Source organism: Oryctolagus cuniculus, chromosome 8, assembly GCF_051225735.1.
Source record: "Oryctolagus cuniculus isolate XC-2025 breed Fujian yellow rabbit chromosome 8, ASM5122573v1, whole genome shotgun sequence".
Lineage (NCBI taxonomy): Eukaryota > Metazoa > Chordata > Mammalia > Lagomorpha > Leporidae > Oryctolagus > Oryctolagus cuniculus.
The window spans coordinates 46,441,092-46,461,485 of record NC_142874.1 but is presented as its reverse complement, the minus strand read 5'-3'; the positions used below and the strand labels follow the sequence as shown (position 1 = coordinate 46,461,485).

The 20,394-nt window shown below is 46.8% G+C and overlaps 1 protein-coding gene across 7 annotated transcripts in view; it reads left to right on the top strand.

The window, feature by feature from the left end:
* The window catches only part of ARHGAP10 (Rho GTPase activating protein 10), a 346,158-nt gene that overhangs the window by 51,928 nt on the left and 273,836 nt on the right, over positions 1-20,394 (top strand). Inside the window, exon 1 of one of the 7 annotated variants that reach the window (XM_089302398.1) lies at positions 6,578-6,686. The exons of the other annotated variants lie outside the window; for them this stretch is intronic. The gene's annotated coding sequence lies outside the window, so the exon portion shown is untranslated. Of the gene's footprint in view, positions 1-6,577; positions 6,687-20,394 lie in introns of those variants that run through there. 7 annotated transcript variants of the gene reach the window in all.

The window sequence follows — 20,394 nt, the reverse complement described above, 5'->3', positions numbered from 1 at the left end:
CACGGCCTATAGAATAACAGCGTTAAGTTTAGTCTTCCAGTAACATGAATACTAATACAATAAACTTAGAAGTCGTATTGTTAAGGTCTGTATATCTCAATTTTTATTCCATGTTCTTGTACCCACAGAGCAGAGGCATAAATACAGGGCACAAGTGAGAGCAGGGTTTATTTGAGAGAGACAGAGAGTGAATGTCCATTCTTGTGAGAGTGTGGGCCACCCTACATGGAGAGAGACCCGACATACATGGGCCAGAGAGATGGAGAGAGTTGGAGGACAAAGAAGAATCCATAGCATTGTCCAGAAGCCAAGAGCAAAAGGACGGCTGCTCCCATGTTATCTGTCTATTTTGAGGTAGGAGGCTGGTGCTTTAACTGAATTTACAAATGGGGTAGAGTTCAGTGTACATGAGACTTTCTGGGAGTTTCATGGTACCTCCATGTGGAGCCTAACTTCCATTTGGCCATCATGGCATCTCCTCCTTTCCGATCCCAGTGGAGACACAGGTGCATTATGGGAAAGTGGATGCACTGGATTGACAGGTAAGGGGGTGGAGTTACAAGACAGGGCTGGCAATAGGGCTGCTCACCTATTCCTGTCTGATCGTCCTGCTGGGTGCCCCCCCTGTAAGTACGGATTGGTGGGAAATAGAGCAGCAGCGTGGTTGGTGTTAATGTAAAGCAGTAGCTCTGTGAGGGTGAGAGGGTTGTGATCTGGAAAATGAAAGAGCAGGATGCCCTTGATTGGGTGAGGAATCAGGGGCTCAGGGCAAGATCAAGGCTAAAAGTTTAAAACCAAGTCTGCTGTTGTGGCCTAGTGGGTAAAGCTGCTGCCTGTAACACCAGGGTCACATGGGCTCTGGTTCATGTCCCAGCTGCTCCACTTTCAGTCCAGCTCCCTGCTAGTGGCCTGGGAAAAGCAGCAGAAGATGGTCCAAGTGTTTGGGTCCCTGACATCCATGTGGAAACCTGGATGAAGCCCCTGGCTTCAGCCTGGCCCAGCGCTGGTTGTTGCAGCCATCTGCAAAGTGAACTAGTGGATGGAAGATTTCCTCTGTCTGTCTCTAACTCTGACTTCTGACTTCTTTTTTTTTTTTTTTAAAGATTTATTTCTTATTTATTTGAAAGGCAGAGTTACAGGGAGGCAGAGGCAGAGGCAGTGAGAGAGAGAGAGAGAGAGATATCTTCTATCCATTGGTTCACTCCCCAGATGGCCGCAACAGCCAGAGCTGCGCCGATCTGAAGCCAGGAGCCTGGACTTGGACCATCTTCTGCTTTCCCAGGCCACAGCAGAGAGCCTGATCAGAAGTAGAGCAGCCAGAACTTGAACTGGCACCCATATGGGATGCCAGCACTGCAAGTGGCAGCTTTACCCAATGTGCCATGGCGCCAGTCCCAACTCTGACTTTCAAAATAAAAAAAAAAAAAAAAAAAGTTTAAAACCAAATAGTTCCTGGACATGGAAACAGTTAATGAGAATTTGGAGTTTATCAGCTGTGCCTCTCCTATCTACTTTCTCACGGCCACAAAACATACCCCCAGGATCCCATACCGACCCTGTAACAGCTATTGTTTTTCTTTTGTTTTTTGAAGGGTAAGTACTTCTGAGGTCAGGTTTCTGAGGTCAAGTGAAAGTATGAAGGAAACATTCTCAGAGTACTTTCATTTCTTTATTTGAAAGTCAACTACAGAGAGGGAGGGAGGGAGGGAGGGAATAGGGAGAGAGAGAGAGAGAGACAGACAGACATGAGCTTTCATCCACTGGTTCACTCCTCAAATGGCCACGATGGCCAGGGCTGGTCCAGGCAGAAGCCAGGAACCAGGAGCTTCTTGCAGATCTCCCACATGGGTGGCAGAGGCTCAAACACTTGGACCATCTCCTGCTGCTTTTACTAGGCCATTAGCAAGGAGCTGGATCAGAAGTGGAGCAGCCGGGACATGAACTGGCGCCCAAATGGGCTGCTGGTGTCATGGGCAGTTTCTTTACTGCTGTGCTACAGTGCTGGTGTCCTCAAAGTACTTCTGTTTGTCCAAACTTCAATGAGCCTGGGGGCAAGGACCGAGGAGGAGGGATCAGCACACTGGGCTGGGAAGGTGGACTTCACCGTGCTACTTCTAAGCCTGCTCTGTTCCTTTGTCCACATTAGGGAATGTTCCGTGTGTGTATTATTTGAACACTGCGTAGTAGTCTGCATTATCTCACATGACATCTGTGCTTGATCCCTTTTGTTAGTAAAAATGGGAAGAAGCATTCGGCAGTATTTGTGGAGAGCTATAACTGTCAGTGCCCTGGCAGACTAGGAAAGCTAGATATTTTCACAGGCCTGCGAAAATATTCATGTTTCATTGTTTGTTATCTTCAGGCTATAAAGCGACGTCTGGGAAGCCGCTCAGATGGAAGACAGCAGTCTTGGTTGGAATGTTAATGAATGTGATTAGAGCATCATAAATCGGATGTTGATGCCATAAACCCATCCAGTCTCCACAGCAGCAGCTTTCCCTTAGCGGATCACACTGGCATTGACCTTGTGACTTCAGCGAAAGCTGCAAGGTGGTGGCTGCTTGTTGGAGCGTGGCCTCCCCTCTCAGAACACGCACTGTCTTTGGGAGTGAGCACTGGGAAGAGAGGCTCTTTTGTAATCATGATTTTCTTTTCAGCCTGTGGAACCCAATTCAGCTGTGCTCTTAAGTTCAGCAAGGCATCACCATCATTATTATTATTTTAAAGATTTATTTATTTGAAAGTCAGAGTTACATAGAGAAGGAGAGGCAGAGAGAGAGGTCTTCCATCTACTGGTTCACTCCCCAGTTGGCTGCAACAGCCGGAGCTGCATCAATCCAAAGCCAGGAGCCAGGACCTTCTTCCAAATCTCCCACGTGGGTGCAGGGGCCCAAGCACTTGGGCCATCTTCCATCCTGGACCATAGCAGAAAGCTGGATCAGAAGTGGAGCAGCTGGAACTTGAACCGGCACTCATAAGGGATAGCAGCACTGCAGGTGGAGGCTTAATCTATTACGTCACAGCACTGGCCCCCATATACATTTTTTTTCCAAGATTTATTTACTTGAAAGGCAGAGTTACAGAGAGAAAGGTGTACATGTACACACACACACTCACTCACTCACTCACTCACTCACTCACAGAGGGAGAGATGGAGAGAGACAGGGAGAGAGCGAGAACATGAGAATGTGTTGCATCTGTTGGTTAACTTCCCAAAAGGCTGAAATAGCCAGGGCTGGTCCAGGCTGAAGCCAAGAACCTGGAACTCCATTTGAGTTTCCCAGCTATGTGTAGGGGCCCAAGAACTTGGGCCATCTTCTGCTTTCCCAGGTGCATTAGCAGGGAGCTGGATTGTAAGTGGAGCAGCCATGGCTCAAATCAGTGCTGTTGTGGCATGCTGGCATTGCTGGTGGCAGCTTAATGCACTGTGCCACAATGTTGGTCCCTGTAAGTATATTTATACGTAAATAGACTGAGTGCTGCCTGATCTCTTCTCCACACACATTTTCTGTGATGGTTTAGAAACTTGTAATTAATACATTAGCTTCATTTAGAAACTTTGGTCACCTGGACCAATCTCACATTTTAGATTTGATTCTCAGGTAAGGAGAAGCTAACACAGCTGCCCAGGGTCACATAGGTCGCACCAGAAATCAGGTGTTTCAGGGCTGGTGTTGTGGTATAGTACGTAAAACTGCCACCTGCTACATCGGCAACCCATGTGGATGCTGGTTCCTGTCTCAGTTGCTTCACTTCTGATCCCACCCTCTGCTCATGGGTTGGAGGGAGCAGTACAAGTTGGCCTGCCATCATGTGGGAGACTTGGAAGAAGCTCCTGGCTTCAGCCTGGCCCAGCCCTGGCCGTTGTGACCATTTGGGGAGTGAGCCAGCTCCCTTCCTCTTTCACTGTAGCTCTGACTTTCAAATAATTTTTTTTAAAAAAGTAATCAGATATTTTGTATTTTCACCTCACATTTGGGACTTTTCCAAATATGCTAAAGCGTTGTTTGTGTTTGTTGGGTTTTAATCAGTAAAACAGTGATGAAAGTGGTTTGAAGTCCGCATTCCTGTTGGTCCAGGGAGACTGGATCCAAATGATAGGCGGGAGTCTTGTCAGTTCTTGTTGGCAGTGGTTTATAAGGGCTCATATCAGGTGCTTTTCCATTAGTGATTAAGGAGGTGTGTTCTTAATGAGCAGAAAAGTCTTGTTGTTGTTAATCCTGGTGTTTTCAGCTTAGGCTGCTCTATCAAAATACCGCAGGTGGGGTGGTTTGGAAACAGCAGAGGTAGTTCTCACTACCGTGGAGGCTGGGAAACTCAAGATCAAGGTGCTGCTCTACCCAGCTCCTGGCTTGCACACAGTGTCCTTGTGTGGGGGAGGTTCCGGGGGTGGGGAGAACTTGAGCCGCTCTGGTGGCTTGCGTTGTTTTCAAGGGCACTGATTCCCTGAAGGGGCTGCACCCTCAAGACCTCGTGGGAACCTCCCCTGAGCCTACCAGAGGCCCTGCCTCCAGACACCAGCATCCTATTGAGGGTTGGGGCTTCAACATTAGAACTTCATGGAAGCATAAGCATTTAGTCTATAACACCTCATAGTATTTCTTAAAAGACACTGTCTGGTGGCCGGTGCTGCGGCTCACTAGGCTAATCCTCTGCCTGCGGCGCTGGCACCCCAGGTTCTAGTCCTGGTTGGGGCGCCAGATTCTGTCCCGGTTGCCCCTCTTTCAGTCCAGCTCTCTGCTGTGGCCAGGGAGTGCAGTGGAGGATGGCCTAAGTCCTTGGGCCCTGCACCCCATGGGAGACCAGGAGAAGCACCTGGCTCCTGTCTTTGGATCAGCACGGTGTGCCGGCTGCAGCGGCCATTGGTGGGTGAACCAACAGCAAGGGAAGACCTTTCTCTCTCTCTCTCTCTCTCTCTCTCTCTCTCACTCACTGTCCACTCTGCCTGTCCAAAAAAAAAAAAAAAAAAAAAAGACACTGTGTGGTGGAAAGTGTATTTCAAATCAAAGAGAAGGAGCCGGTGCTGTGGCACAGCAGGTTAAAGCCCTGGCCTGAAGTGCCGGCATCCCATATGGGTGCCGGTTCTAGTCCCGGCTGCTCCTCTTCCAATCCAGCTCTCTGCTATGGCCTGGGATAGCAGGAGAAGATGGCCCTAGTTCTTGGGTCCCTGTACCTGCGTGAGAGACCTGGAAGAAGCTCCTGGCTCCTGGCTCCAGATCCGTGCAGCTCTGGCTGTCGCGGCCATCTGGGGAGTGAACCAGTGGATGGAAGACCTCTCTCTCTCTCTCTCTCTACCTCTCTCTGTAACTGTCTTTCAAATAAAATAAATCTTAAAAAAATATCAAAGAGAAGATTCAGTGTATCAGTAATTATTATTCATACTCACAAATATTCGGAGATGTGAGTAAACATTTGATACTAATCAGTGATTACTGTATTAATAACTAGATTTTTTTGGGGTACCTGTTTGGTTCATGAAGCATATATTTATTGGAGCATGTCTGGTGTGTCAGGCTCTGTGGAGCCCACACTTGGTGGCCGGTGTTAACTTGTATACTAACAGTTAATTTCTCCTAGTCTTCAATCAGATACATTTTATCAAGTTGCTCTTCCTTCTCAGTTTCCCTCTTGAATGAAAGTGATTTATTTATTTGAAACAGTTACAGAGAGAGAGAATGGGGGGGGGGGAATCTTCCACCCGCTTGTTCATTCCCCAGATGACCATAATGTCCAGGGCTGGGCTGGGCTGAAGCCAGGAGCTAGGAGCTTCTTCCAGGTCTCTCAGATGGATGACAGAAGCCCAAGCACTTGGGGCATCTTCTGCTGCTTTTCCCAGGCCATTAGCAGGGAGTTGGATCAGAAGTGGAGCAGATGGGACATGACCTGGTGCTCCTATGGGATGCTGGCATTTCAGTCAGCTGCTTTACCTGCTGTTCCACAGCGCTGGCCCCGTTATAGCCTTTTCTAACTTTAAACATTATTTTTTCCCCAGGTAAGCCAGTTCGTGTTTGAGATTTTTGTGTATGTGTGTAAGTAAAAATCTTATCCCTCAAATGATCATAGGATAAAGCAGCATACAAGTGTTCTTCTATCAGGATATTGCTAAATTTTCAGAGGCAAATGATTTAAATGGGAGCAGATGCATTGCAGTCCGCTTTAAGTAAACTAGACAGACAAATCAAAAAGTATGGCAGGGCTGGCTGTGGCACAGTGGGTTAAGCCACTGCTTGATAAGCCCATGTCCCAATTTGGAGTGCCTAGGCTCAAGTTCTGCCTCCAATTCCAGGCCATCTTCCTGTTAGTGCACTTCTGGGAGATGGTAGATGACGGCGCAAGCACTTGGGTTTCTGCTTCCTATGTGAGAGACCTGCAGGGAGTTCTTGGCTTCTGCCTGGTTTCTTCCTGACCAAGCCTGGGCCATTGGAGCCATTTCAGGAATGAGCCAGTGGGTACAACATCTCTTTCCCTCGCAGTTTCTCTCACTCTGCCTTATAGACAAACAAACAAAACCTAATAAAAAGTAGAAGTAAATTGTGAACAATGAATTTCATGAATCTTCTCCTTCCCTGTCTTTGCAGTATGTGAGTGTGTGCTGTGGTGTTGCATGAATTCAGACTGCTCATGCAGCTTGTGAGCGCCTGCGGAGGGGCTGTGTAGAGGAGCGAAAAAGACAAGAGGTGGCCCGGGTGAGCAGAGCACGCTGTGTTTCTCAGCTCTTTGTGCAGAGTAGACTAGGCTCTCCAAGTCTCAGCAGCTTCAGATGTTGACCCTGGCCTTCAAGAGACAATTCGCTTCACTGTGTGCCTTTCTGTTCTTTAGTTGTGTTTTCCACTACTTTTGTAACTAGGGCAAAGTGCAAGGTTGAAGTAGTTTAAGAATGCTTAATATACCCTTTGGACCAGCGATGGGGAACCTCTTTTCTGGCAAGGGACATTTCGATAATGTCATTTGCAGGCCATACAAAGTTAGCCACTTAAAAATTAACTTGTATGTGGGGCACGTGCTGTGGCGTAACAGGTAAAGCCACTGCCTGCAACACTGGCATCTGATTTGGGTACTGGTTTGTGTTCTGGCTTCTTTGCTTCCAAATCAGCTCCCTGCTAGTGGCCTGGGAAAGCAGCAGAAGATGGCCCAAGTCCTTGGGCCCCTGCACGCACATGGAAGACCCAGGTGAAGCTTCTGGCTCCTGGCTTTGTCCTGGCCCAGCTCTGGCCATTGAGGCCATCTAGGCCCTAAAGATCTCCATCTCTGTGTTACTGACTTTCAAATAAATATATAAATATAAATAAAATCTTTTAAAAATATATTAAGTGAGGAGACTAGGGCTGAAGGTTTTCATCCCAGTTGCTGTGAACAGTTCTTTAGGAATGTTCTTATTTGTGAAAATTGCTGACTGTGATCAGAATGGTCTCTCGAATATTATCTGCACCTGGAGATGCTGGATCAGGTATCCTGATATTGAGCTTGCTTAGCTAATGCCATTTCCCCCCTCCAAATTGTACCAGTTTATATTCCCACAAGTGATAGAAAAGAGATGAGAGTGTTTGAGATTTTGGATTGTAGATTTTCTGGTCTGTTTGTTTGCATGTATGGTTCTCATCAGTAAACACTTGTTGATTTGGTGGAATTGGGTGTTGAGGATTCATTTCCTTGTAGCATACCAGCTGATGGGAAGAGGGTGAGAGAACACATATGCCTACCCTGCTAATTGTTGGAGGCTATGGGTGTTTCTGAAAAGAGCCTGGTATTTGCTGGGTGGCCAAGTGGGCACTGATTAACTTGCAGTGCCACATTTCACAGGTATGAGTGTTTGATTCCTACATTTATGTCTATAATTATTTGGATGTACTAGTTTCATGGTCTTTCTTATAGGTTACTTATTTAAAGTTCAGAGTGGATCTCAGGTCTGCTCTGTTGTACAGTTTGCTCTGTTTCATTCATGGTGAGTTTTTCCATGGCTTTTTAAATTTCAGATTGTGAGTTCTTTTTCAGTTGAATTTAACTTGTGAGAGTCCTGGGAGGGAGACATAGGTTGAACATTTATAAAATATACGGAGTAGATATAATAGCTTTTCATTACAATAATGAAATACCTTATACAGATGACTTGAGAAGGAAAGATGTTTGTTGGGGGAGGCAGATGTTGTGGTTCAGTGGGTTAAGCTGCTGCTGGTGATACCCACATCCAATATCAGAGTGCCAGTTCAAATCCTGGTTACTCTGCTTCTGACCCAGTACCCTGTTAATACACTAGGGAGGCAGCAGATGATGGCTCAAGTGCTTGATTTCTTGTCCCAGTTTGAGAGACAAAGATGGAGCTCCTTGGCTCCTGGTTTCCACCAGACCAGGCCCTGGCTGTTGTGGCCATTTGGAGATTGAATTAGCAGATAGATGATCTCTGTCTCCAAATCTTCAGATTTCTCTTACATTGTCTTCCAAAGGAAGAAAGAAAGAAACCTTAAAAAAAGGTTTATTTTAGCTCATGGTTCTAGAGGGTCACATCCGAGACTGAGTGGCTACCTTGGTTTGGCCTCTAATGAAGGCAGTGGATGATGATGGCATGGCACTTGGGGAGGAAGGGTCACAGGCCAGGCCAGGGAGCACAGAGAGAAGCTGGAGCCAGTTTGGTTTTTATAACTAGCTCGCTTGAGAGAACTGCCTTCCGTGGGTACTTTCCCCACCCTGCGGTGACCCGAGGAGACCTCCCCAGGCCCATCTCCTAAACACCACTGTTGGATTATGCCTTCATCCTCTTGTAATCATTAGCCTGTGACTTGGGGGTTTAAAGTCCTGCATGAGTTTCAGAGCCAAATCATGTTCAAATTGTAGCAGTAGATGTTTCTATTTATAAAATACTTAGCAATACTGGGTAAAATACAACCAGCATCCTTTTAAATGCCCTGCTGTTAATTGTAAATTTAAAAATGAGTACAGAGTTCCTTAGAATCTGACAGTGAACAAAGTATATAATTCTGGAGCAATATCCCTGGACTTGAATTTATACCAGGGTGAGAAACCAGGTGCTTGGAGTCTTAAGCGCATTTATAGAGAAAGAATGGGGCCTTGAGCAAGGGGTTGGACCTGCTATTTCCCCTCTGCTCTGGGTAGCCAGAAATCGAGAAGTTTATTAGTCTGGGTTTGTGGTAGGGGATAAAAGTACTTTAATTTCTTCCTAAAAAAAGAGAACACTGGTCTGCTTTCTCCTTAGAGTTAGTATGCATCCCTTAGATTGTCCAGAAATCCCCACATCATATAGTTAACAACTGAAACAGTTGTTTCAAGGAAACCATTGAGCATCGGTGATACCCGTCTACTGAGAAACAGATCCATGGGTGTTCACAGTCCTTCCCCTGGCCGTGAGCTCCTTGGGGTGTGGAACTCTGGTTGGGAATGAGTAACTAAGGAGACAACACCTTGGCATTTTTAACAACATTCTCCCACAAAATGCATTAGAAGGAGTTTGCTGAGCTTCGTGCTGTGCTGTGCAGGCTACAGGCTGCCCTGTGCGTTTCCTGTTGAGAATTTTCCTACAAGTGTAGGGCAGGTTAGGCCTGAAGACATGATCGTGATGCAGAGTGCACAGTATGGGCCCCGGTCAGCTACCAGCATGGTTTTGTTGTGGTAGAGGTGGTGACTGATTCATTTCACCTGAGAAATTCATTCACTCAGTGAACATTTAGTAGAGCTTCTCATGTGGTTGACCTTGGGTGGAGTAGAGGAGCAGCTAATATTTATTGTATGCTTACCTGTGTATGAGGCAGCAGATATTTTATGTACAGTTAATCCCTACAGTGTAATTTTAGTTCTCCCGTCCTAGGGTTGTAGACAATCCTCTAATTACCCCCAATTGAAAGAGCTCTTTATTGAAATTTCGCATGTATAGAGAGGGGTGCACTCTTTGTCAGTGTGCACCTGGGGGCGTTTTATGTATCTTAGCCACCTCTGGAATTGGCACCCAGAGCAAGAACAGACAGTGAGAGGCTGCTGAGGGCTCCCTGGAGTTGCTCCTCCCCACCCTTCCTTGGGAACCACAATGTTGGCTTCCAGTAGCAAGTTTTCTGCCCTATTTTCATATTTTCTGGAAATGGAATCACATAGTACGTAACCTTTTGTTCTGTGTTATTGCATGTGTTGGTAGACTTTCTCACCATTGTTGTGTAGTATTTCATTATCCCCATTTCATAGATGAGGCTGAAAAGTTAGTGGAGTCCAGAGTGGGCAAGTAGTAACACATGAGGATACTTAAGAAAGTTTATGAAAAACGGAGTTAAAAGACAACTTCATTTTGATGTAAGAAAATTTTGAAATCCATGCACATAGTTTTTTTTTAAAGATTGATTTATTGGATCTGGCGCTGTGGCATAGTGGGTAAAGCTGCCGCCTGCAGTGCCAGTGTCCCATAGCCAGTTTGAAACCTGGCTGATCCAGCTTCCTGCTATGGCCTGGGAAAGCAGTGGAAGATGGCCCAAGGCCTTGGGCCCCTGCACTCTCGTGGGAGAAGTGGAAGAAGCTCCTGGCTCCTGGATTCGGATCAGCATAGCTCCAGCCATTGCGGCCATCTGGGGAGTGAACCAGTGGATGGAAGATTCTCTCTGTCTCTCTCTCTCTTTCTCTGTGTGTGTGTTTGTAATTGTGACTTTCAAGTAAAATAAATCTTAAAAAAAGTGATTTATTTATGTGAAAGGCAGAGTTACGGAGAGGCGGAGGCACACAAAGAGAGATCTTCCATCTACTCTTTCACTCCCCAAATGGCTGCAATGGCTGGAGCTGTGCCAATCTGAAGCCAGGAGTCAGGAGTTTCTTCCGAATCTCCCATGTGGGTGCAGGGACCCAAGGACTTGGGCCATCATCCACTGCCTTCCCAGGCCATAGAAGAGAGCTGGATTGGAAGTGGAGCAGCCAGGGCTTGAAGGGTTGCCAGTCCTGCCAGTGGCAGCTTTACCCCAAACACCATAACGCCGGCCACCATGCATATTTTTTTCATAGTAAGCATTTGCCATGAACTTTAGAAAGACTGTTGAGGGGCCAGTATCGTGGTACACTAGGTTAATCCTCCGTCTGTGGCGCTGGCATCCCATATGTGCACCGGGTTCTAGTCCCAATTGTTCCTCTTTCAGTCCAGCTTTCTGCTGTGGCCTGGGAAAGCAGTGGAGGATGCAGTGCTTGGGCCCCTGCATCCACATGGGAGACCAGGAGGAAGTACCTGGCTCCTGGCCTCGGATCGGTGTAGCTCTGGCTGTGGCAGCCATTTGGGGGGTGAACCAACGGAAGGAAGACCTCTCTCTCTCTCTCTCTCTGTAACTCTACCTGTCAACTAAATTACAAAAATCTTTAAAAGCAAAGACTGTTGATATTATAGTGCCACTAAGTGTGTTGAAACGACTTTCATTATTCTTCTTTAAAGTATAGCACAGTTTGAACAGTTCCCTTCTGATGCGTATCTTGGTATCATATCATCATTTATACTTCATCATAAAAGCAAAAACGGCCTCAGTATTTAATGGATGCTTTCAGGTTTCCAGACACTGTTTTTTTTTTATTGAGTCAGTTCCATGTAAGTGTAGCAGGTAGTAAAATGTTAATTTCTCCATGACTTCCTTTGTAACGTAGCAGCTGTAGATGAAAGGGGGCATTGATAGTTTTTAAGTGTGGTCTGCTTGACTTTTATAGGTGCCTTGTTAGAGTATATTAATGTCCTCACTTTTTTTTTTTTTTAATTCCATGCCCTCTTCTACCTCTGTACTTTTTTCCCTAGAAAACTTTGTAAAATCTCAGTTCTGATGGAGTCGGGAATTAATTCCTTGGTGTGAGGGTGTGGCCCTGTCTTTGACCTGCTGCTGCCTCTCCATCTGTGTGCCCTTCAGAGGGGATGGGCTTTTTTTCTGAAACATTGTCTATGCCCTGAAGGCAAGAACTCCGGATTGTTCACCATGGCTCCTGGCACACAGTATGTGCTCGGTTGAACAGGAGGTTAATGAGTGAGAGGCTGCTGGACTCTCAGATTTTTCTTTTTCTTTTTTATGCTGTTATGATTGACCTTTAAGACATTATGATTGTTCCTTCTGGGGAGCCTGATGAATTTTCATATGCTCTTCAGACATAAATGGAATTCCTGGAGCTATTTGTTTATGCATTTTTTTTCTAGTAGTAGAGGAAGAATGATTTCAGAAACTGGCAGAAAATAAGTTTAAAATGATTTTGTTGAAGTAAGAAATTTCTTATTTTTTCCATTGTTTGAACATTTGCTGAGGCCCTAATGGATTCCACACAATAAAAATGCAGAGATGAATATAATCATCCCTGCTCTTGAGGGGTATATAATTTGGTGAGAAAGAGACACTTAGGAGAAGGTCCCCAAAAAGTTAATGGAAAAGTAATGAAAAGACGATGGATAAGATCTAAAAATTTTGTTGTACCAAAGTAAACTTTTAATTCCATTTTCATGAGCTTTTGGAAGGACCCTCTTAGGTACATAGAACACTTTGTTGTAAAGTAGACCTGTGTAGCTGTGAGCATTTTTTTCCCAGTGCAGTGGAAGAGGCATCTGAACTGGGAGCGTGGGTGGCCGTCAGGAGGGCTCTTCTGGAAGAGATAACAGCAGAACTGAATCTGCATGGACGGGCATCAGGTCCCACTCAATCCTGTGGCCCTGTGCTGCTCTACCTCTTGTATTTCTTATTTCTGGAATGTGGATTGCACCATAGTTAGAATTTCTACCATTTATACTGTAGAAACCTTATTCTGTGCCGGCGCCGCGGCTCACTAGGTTAATCCTCCGCCTTGCGGCGCCGGCACCCCGGGTTCTAGTCCCGGTCGGGGTGCCGGATTCTGTCCCGGTTGCCCCTCTTCCAGGCCAGCTCTCTGCTGTGGCCTGGGAGTGCAGTGGAGGATGGCCCAGGTGCTTGGGCCCTGCACCCCATGGGAGACCAGGAGAAGCACCTGGCTCCTGGCTCCTGCCATCGGATCAGCGCGGTGCGCCGGTAGCGGCGGCCATTGGAGGGTGAACCAACGGCAAAAGGAAGACCTTTCTCTTTGTCTCTCTCTCTCTCTCACTGTCCACTCTGCCTGTCAAAAAAAAAAAAAAAGAAAAAAAAAAGAAAAAAAAAAAAGAAACCTTATTCTGTCTTTCCTCCCTTGCCACCCGGCTGCTCTCTGAGGGTCTTGTTGATTCTAGTTCTGAAGTGCCTTTACAATGCAGTTTCTGCCTTTTGCCCCTTCTCTTCTTGGTTCGGAAGGACAGTGATGGAAATTCTTGTGTGTTGAGCATCTGGCCTGGCACAGTGTAGACTGCAAAGTTTCGCTGAGCCAAAAGAAACTGGATTCTCTCTTACTGGCCTTTCTTCCTCTAGTCTCTCTTTCTTTCATTTGATTCTGTATAGCATCCTCAAAATTACTAAAACTTCTTTTTTTTTTTTTTTTTTTGACAGGCAGAGTGGACAGTGAGAGAGAGAGACAGAGAGAGAAAGGTCTTCCTTTTGCTGTTGGTTCACCCTCCAATGGCCGCCGCAGCCGGCGCACCGCGCTGATCCGATGGCAGGAGCCAGGAGCCAGGTGCTTCTCCTGGTCTCCCATGGGGTGTAGGGCCCAAGCACCTGGGCCATCCTCCACTGTACTCCCGGGCCACAGCAGAGAGCTGGCCTGGAAGAGGGGCAACCGGGGCTAGAACCCGGTGTGCCGGCGCCGCTAGGCGGAGGATTAGCCTAGTGAGCCGTGGCGCTGGCCCCAAAATTACTAAAACTTTTAAAAAATTATTTGAAATTCAGAGTTACACAGAGAGAGAAATCTTCCACTCTCAGTTTTACTCTCCAGATGGCCACATGGTCAGGACTGGGCCACGCTAGAGCCAGGAGCTTCATCCAGGTCTCCCACATGAGTGATACGGACCCAAACTCTTGGGCCATCTTCCACTGTTTTTCCAGGCCACAAGCAGGGAGCCGGATTGGAAGTGGAGTAGCCAGGACATGAACTGGTGCCCGTATGGGATAATGGTGTTGCAGGTGGCAACTTTACTCATTGTTCCGTAATGCTGGCCCCCTAAAACTTTTATTTTTTATATTTTAAGTGTTTATTTGAGAGTTGGATATGTTGCCTGTTATTGGCTCACTACCCAGATGTCCACAATGGCCTGACCTGGGCTGGGCTCAAGCTAGGGGCCAGACAATAAATCCAGGTCTCCTCCAACTACTTGAGCCATCACCACTGCCTCCCAGGATCTGCATTCACAGGAAGCTGGGGTCAGGAGCCAGAGCCGAGGATCCGTGGTACTCCAGTACGTGCTACAGGCATCTTAGGATGAATGTCCACTCCCAGAACTTTTATTTTTTGTGTGCTACTGTTGTGCTTAAAATTTTCCCTCGACTCTATCACTCTCAAGGTAGAAATTCAGCTTTTTAGCCTTGGGTTTGCCGTTGATCCCACCCTGCCTTACGTGCTTCTCAGTTTTTTTTTTTTTTTTTTAAATTTATTTGACAGGTAGAGTTATAGACAGAGAAAAAGGCCTTCATTCTGTTGGTTCACCCCACAAATGGCTGCCATGGCCAGAGCTGCTTCGATTGAAGCCAGGAGCCAGGTGCTTCCTCCTGGTCTCCCATGTGGGTATAGGAGCCCAAGCACTTGGGCCATCCTCCACTGCCCTCCCTGGCCACAGCAGAGAGCTGGACTGGAAGAGGAACAATTGGGACTAGAACCCAGAACCATATGGGATGCTGGCGCTGCAGGTGGAGGATTAACTAAGTGAGCCACGGCGCTGGCCCCTCGTGCTTCTCATTCTTCCACTGCCCCTGTTGGACCGTGGGCCAGAACCTGTCTGGAGTTTACAGTGTCGTTCGTGGCCCTTGTACCTTCCCTAGAAACTTCCACTTTGTCACTGTGTCTCCTCTTTTGAGTCCAGCTCAGCTGTCACCAACCCTGTGAAAGTCCCGGGCCTTTCCGAGGTAGATTTGTGCCCTGTCCCTTAGAAGTCTTACATAAAGTCCTCTTTGCGGATGTCTCCACCATCCCACCCCATATCTTACCGCCCACTTTGCCTCTGTCCTTCTCCTGTCAGACCGAGTGCCGGAATCGTGACTCTTTGTTCTTTGGCCCCGGTCAGGTGCTTTTTAAGTGTCAGATGAGCAGTTCCTCCTTGTACTCTCCCGTGAAAGTGTAACTTGCTACTTTCACATCTCCTTAGTTGTGCTTGTCTGGCTTTGCATGAGGTGTGCCTTTTCAGCAGCTCCATCTAAATGTACATTACTGAAAGGCCAGTGCATGTCATGCCCTGTCTTTGAAACTGTCTCTGCTCATGGAAGCCCAAAATGTTGGTTTCTGCCTCCAAACCATCTTGGCTCGCTAGTCCTTGGCTGTGATACCTACACAACACCTGCTATAACTATACATATGTATATTTTTTGAATGTTATTTCCTCCTGTATTGTGAACTGAGGTAAGAGCTCATCATCGAGACAGTTTTGAAGCTTGTGTGTCAAAAAGAATCTTTCAGTAGTAATTTTTTCAAGGATTAATTTTTACTTATTTGAAAGAATTACAGAGAGAGTAGAGACAAAGAGAGGTCTTCCATCCGCTGGTTTACTCCCCAGATGGCCTCAATGGCTGGAGCTATGCTGATCTGAAGCCAGGAGTTGTAGTTGACTGTTGAAGCCTGTTGATGAGGACTGCTTTGGAGTCCTTATCACGTAGTTCGAAGGTGTGATTTTTTTTTTTCTCAGAGGTAGTGGTAGTTGATTGTTTTTTCTCATTGAGATTGTGGATTTTCTCATTCTTGGTATGATGGGTGATTTTTGATTGTCTTGGACGTGTTGTGTCTCTCTCTCTTTTAAGATTTATTTTATTTATTTGAAAGAATTACAGAGAGAGGTAGAGACAGAGAGAGAGGTTTTCCATCTGCTGGTTCACTCCCAGATGGCCACAACAGACAGAGCTGTGCTGATCTGAAGCCAGAAGCCTCCTCTGGGTCTCCCACGCAGGTGCAGGTGCCTGCAGTGGGCCATCTTCCACTACCTTCCCAGGCCATAGCAGAGAGCTGGATCGGAAGAGGAGCAGCAGGACTTGAACCGGTGTCTGTATGGGATGCCGGCGCTTCAGGCCAGGGTGTTAACCCGCTGTGCAGCGCCGGCCCCACGTTGTCTCTTAAGGCAGGCTACTCTTGAGTCTCAGTTGAAGCTTTTATTTTAGCAGGCAGTCACCCAGTTTAGTTGTGTTGTACAGGCCTGGCCTGCATTTGTGAGGTGTATTTCTGTGGATAGTTTCATTTTGAAGGCTTTGTGGTTTATTTTAGTCTGCTTTGTATTCCTGGGGTCTCATTTCATGGCTGCCTGCTGGCGCTGGCAGCAAGGATGGACGACAGGGGTTTCCCTGTGCTGGGACTGTGGGTTCCTTCTACCGGGGAAAGGTGCTCAGAGCCCCTGGGGACTCAGGGGCTTCCCTGACTGCGGCAGATCCCCCTGCCTGCTGGGGACAGGGAACTCTTCCTGAATTGGAGCTGGTTGATGTGGGTTCTGTGGCTTCCTTCGTGTCTCCAGGCAAGGGAGTCTCAAGCCTGGGGGACCAAGAAATCTTCCTGGTTCAGGCCGCTTAGGGAGGACCCTTGTGTTGGGTCTGCCCGCCCCGTGGCCTGTGTCTCTGCTCCCCTGGGTGATGATTTGGATTGTGTAGGGCTTGCTGGATGTCACAGGGACTCTAGTTTGACCTGGTGTGAGAACAGGCACCGCTAGGTCACCTTCCTTTGCTAGGGTAGGGGTTGGGACGTGGCAGATGTGGGTGGGGGGATGTAAGATACCCTTTTGTTGAGTTGACCTTGTCACCCTTGTCACAGACCAGCTCCTTTTCTTACCACTTTGGTTATTCCTTGTCTGATTTCCAGGGTTTGTCATGCTTAGGGGGGAGGAGCACAGTGAAATCCATCTATGCTGTCTTGCCCCTGTTCATTCATTCTTAAAGGCTGAGTTTTTAAATACGCTGAAAAATGTCAGGAAATTTTAGCCTTTGTCTTTCTATATTAAGCAAATTGTATTGTTCAGCTGTCTTATTATATAGTAAAGAAACTTGAGAACCAGTGAGGTTGTGTGACTGATCCAGTGGTTCTATGACTAGTTCTGGAGTCCGGACTAGAGCTAGGCTGCTGGTCCCAAATCTGGTATTTGTTCCCTTTGTAGCAAACTCTCTTTTTTACATAAATATTTTATTTATTTGGAAGGCAGAGTGGCAGAGAGAGCGGGAGAGACCATTTGCTGGTCTCCCTCACCCTCCCTTCCCTAAATGACTGCAATCACCGGGGCTGGGCCAGGCTGAAGACTGGAGCTTGTAACTCCATCTGAGTCTTCCACATCTGGGGCAGGGGCCCAAGTATTTGAGCCATTGTCTACTGCTTCCCCAGGTGCATTAGCAGGGAGCTGGATTGGGAGCAGAGCAGCCAGTACTCAAACTGGTACCTATGTGGGATGCTGGTGTCCCAGGCCACAGCTTAACCCACCACACCACAACATTGGCTCCTTCTTGTAGCAAACTAAATTGGGGGTTTCACAGGCAGCAAAAGGAAACATCACTGTGTCATAACATTAATACACCAGAGAATTTAAACATCACCGAAAACCTATCAGGTATAAGAAGAGAACCCAGCCTTAAATTAACTTGCCTGAGATTGAATGCATCTGTCCCAGTTTTAATAATACTAATTATTTTGCTAAAGTCTAAAATAATGCACCTCCTGTTTTTACTAAAAACAAAACAAAACAAAAACCCTCAATGACCTTAAGTGTCTTATTGCAAATGAAAATTATATCGCTGGTTATTATCACTATTTATCTTCGACTTCAAAGAACCTAAAGGATATAATTAAGATTGGCATCACCCAAACAATGTAATCTCACAGCTTAGCATGAACAGGGCTTTTCACCAGGTTTTGTGATCCCAGAAACATTGGGTCAGACACTGCTCACGGTGTTTCCCCATGAAGCACCCCCGCCCTTCTGTGTCACAGAATTGGAGAAATGGAGCAACCCAGAGGTTAACTCTTCAGTTGCTTGTAATTTTTTGAAGTTTCTGGGATTTGACAGGCAATCAGATCAGAGTTGAAGTAATCCCCCAACTCTGTGGAGTCTGACATGGGAGGCATTTTTTCCTTTTCCTGAGGCCTATCAAGAACCAGGCACAGCAAATGGGTGCAGATGCTGGCTGTGTTGAACGTCCTTTGAGTAACGGCAGCGCCTGGACAGGTCTGAGGATGGGGGTCTGTCTCTGCCCCCATTCTCCCTTTGTTCACTTTTTTTTTGTGTGTTTTTTTCTTTTTGTTCCTTTTTTTTTTTTTTTTTTTTGGTAGGCAGAGTTAGAGAGAAAGATCTTCCTTTTCCGTTGGTTCACCCCCAAATGGCTGCTACGGCCAGCACGCTGCGCTGATCCAAAGCCAGGAGCCAGGTGCCTCCTCCTGGTCTCCCATGCAGGTGCAGTGCCCAAGCACTTGGGCCATCCTCCACTGCACTCCCTGGCCACAGCAGAGAGCTGGACTGGAAGAGGAGCAACCAGGACAGAATCTGGCTCCCCAAGCAGGGCTAGAACCCGGGGTGCCGGCGCTGCAGGCGGAGGATTAGCCTAGTGAGCCGCGGCGCTGGCCTGTGTTCCTTCCTTTTATAGTCTCATTGAAGGCTTCAGTCTCTGATGTGTATGGAAGAAGGGAACTCAACATACTGGGCATCAGAGACTGTTTCCCTCACACATGAAAACTCCAGCGTAGGCAGGCCTTATGTCCAAGCCAGTTGTTTAGAATTTGGAGTGAAGTTTCACACAAAGTCTGATTAAGTGTGACGAGTACATTGGCAAAGTGTCTTCTCTAATCCTTAATGTAGTTGAGTTACGATGCGAAAGGTACGGAAGTTGTACCAGTGCCAATGGCTCAGCAGCGGTGGATTGCTTAGAGTCAAAGGATGTTACTGGGACAGGGCCCCTTGGGGACTCTTCTGACCTCTCCTTCTCAGCAGGTGTCTCTGTGCCGTCTGCTCGTAGTGCTTATATCTCATCGGTGTTTGTAATGAGGCTCCTGTTCTGGTACTGCTGGCAGGTTCTGCTTTATACTGCAGCAGATTTGTCTCCCTTCAGCTTCTTCCTGCATAGATTTTTGGACAGGGCTCATGGACCGTGCGAGGTGAATTTAGTAATTGTTCTGATTAGTGTCCCTCAAAATTCACAAACAGATCTCGTGATTCCACCTTCCCAGGTTTCGTCTGGAGAGATGGGCTTTTGGACTCCTCATCATCCTGTCTTGTTTTACTTTGATTTCTCTTTTGCCCATATCTTTTCAACATGTGAGCTTCCTAGTGAAACACTGTTTTCTTACTCACGCAGGGAATATTATTTCTCTTTGTAAAGAAAGCATTGAAAGGAGCGAGTTTTTAACCTAGGGATTCAGATGCCTGTATCCAATATCCACAGTGTCTGGATCTGGTCCCCACTTGCTGCTCCTGACTCTGGCTTCCTGCCAGTGCAAGCTTTGGGAGGACAGCAGATGAGCATCAGGCTCAAGTCGCTGGGTCCCTGTGCCCCACAGCAAAGACCTGGGTTAAGTTCCTGGCTTCTGCCTTTAACAGTGGCTAAGGCCCAGCCTTTTGCAGACTTTCAGGGAGTGCGCTCTCTCTGTCTGGCTGTCTCTCAAATAAATCAATAAAAGTTTAAAACAAGTAACAAAAATAAAAAATAAGCTTGGAAAAAGAACCACTGAGTGTTCTGTGGAGCATCCCGTATGGAAGGGTGTTTCTGCACGTTAATCTTCACCCACCACTTTCTGTGTCTGTCCCTCACTTGAGGAGTGAGAAAATCAGCTGTCTTGCGGAGCTGTCACTGTGCTTGCCCGAGACCTGAACTCGGATCCTGCGGCTGCCTGGAAAGGGAATCTCCTTGAAGTGTGCGTGCCTTCACAAGCTGCAGGAGTGCTTTCCTCTTGCAGAGCTAAGTGCCAGACGCTAGGCTATGCTTTGGTGTGTAGGAATTCAGTTCTTGACATAGGCTATAAAACAGTTGCTAATTCTGTATCTTCTTTAACAAATGCTAGCTGCTTTTACTGTGTGCTGGATATCATCATGCTTGGTAAATGGTAACGTAGTCCTCATAACAACCGCTATGAGAGAGATGCTCTTGATTTTAATTTATACATGAGACTGTGAGGTTAGGAAAGTTAAATAACTCACCCAAGGCTATACCTTGGACCTGACAAAATTGGGATTGAGATTCTTGCTTGGTCTGTTTCCTGAGTGGAGATTTTAATACCCCCCCACCCCCCTTTCTTGGATTTTTTGTGTTATTTCTGTGAACTTGTTTCTCTGTTTCATGGAAGGCTTTCAGGTGGTTTGGGAACTAATTCAAAGTGCTAATAACCCTAGAGCTATCTCAGCCTATAGTTACCCGCTCT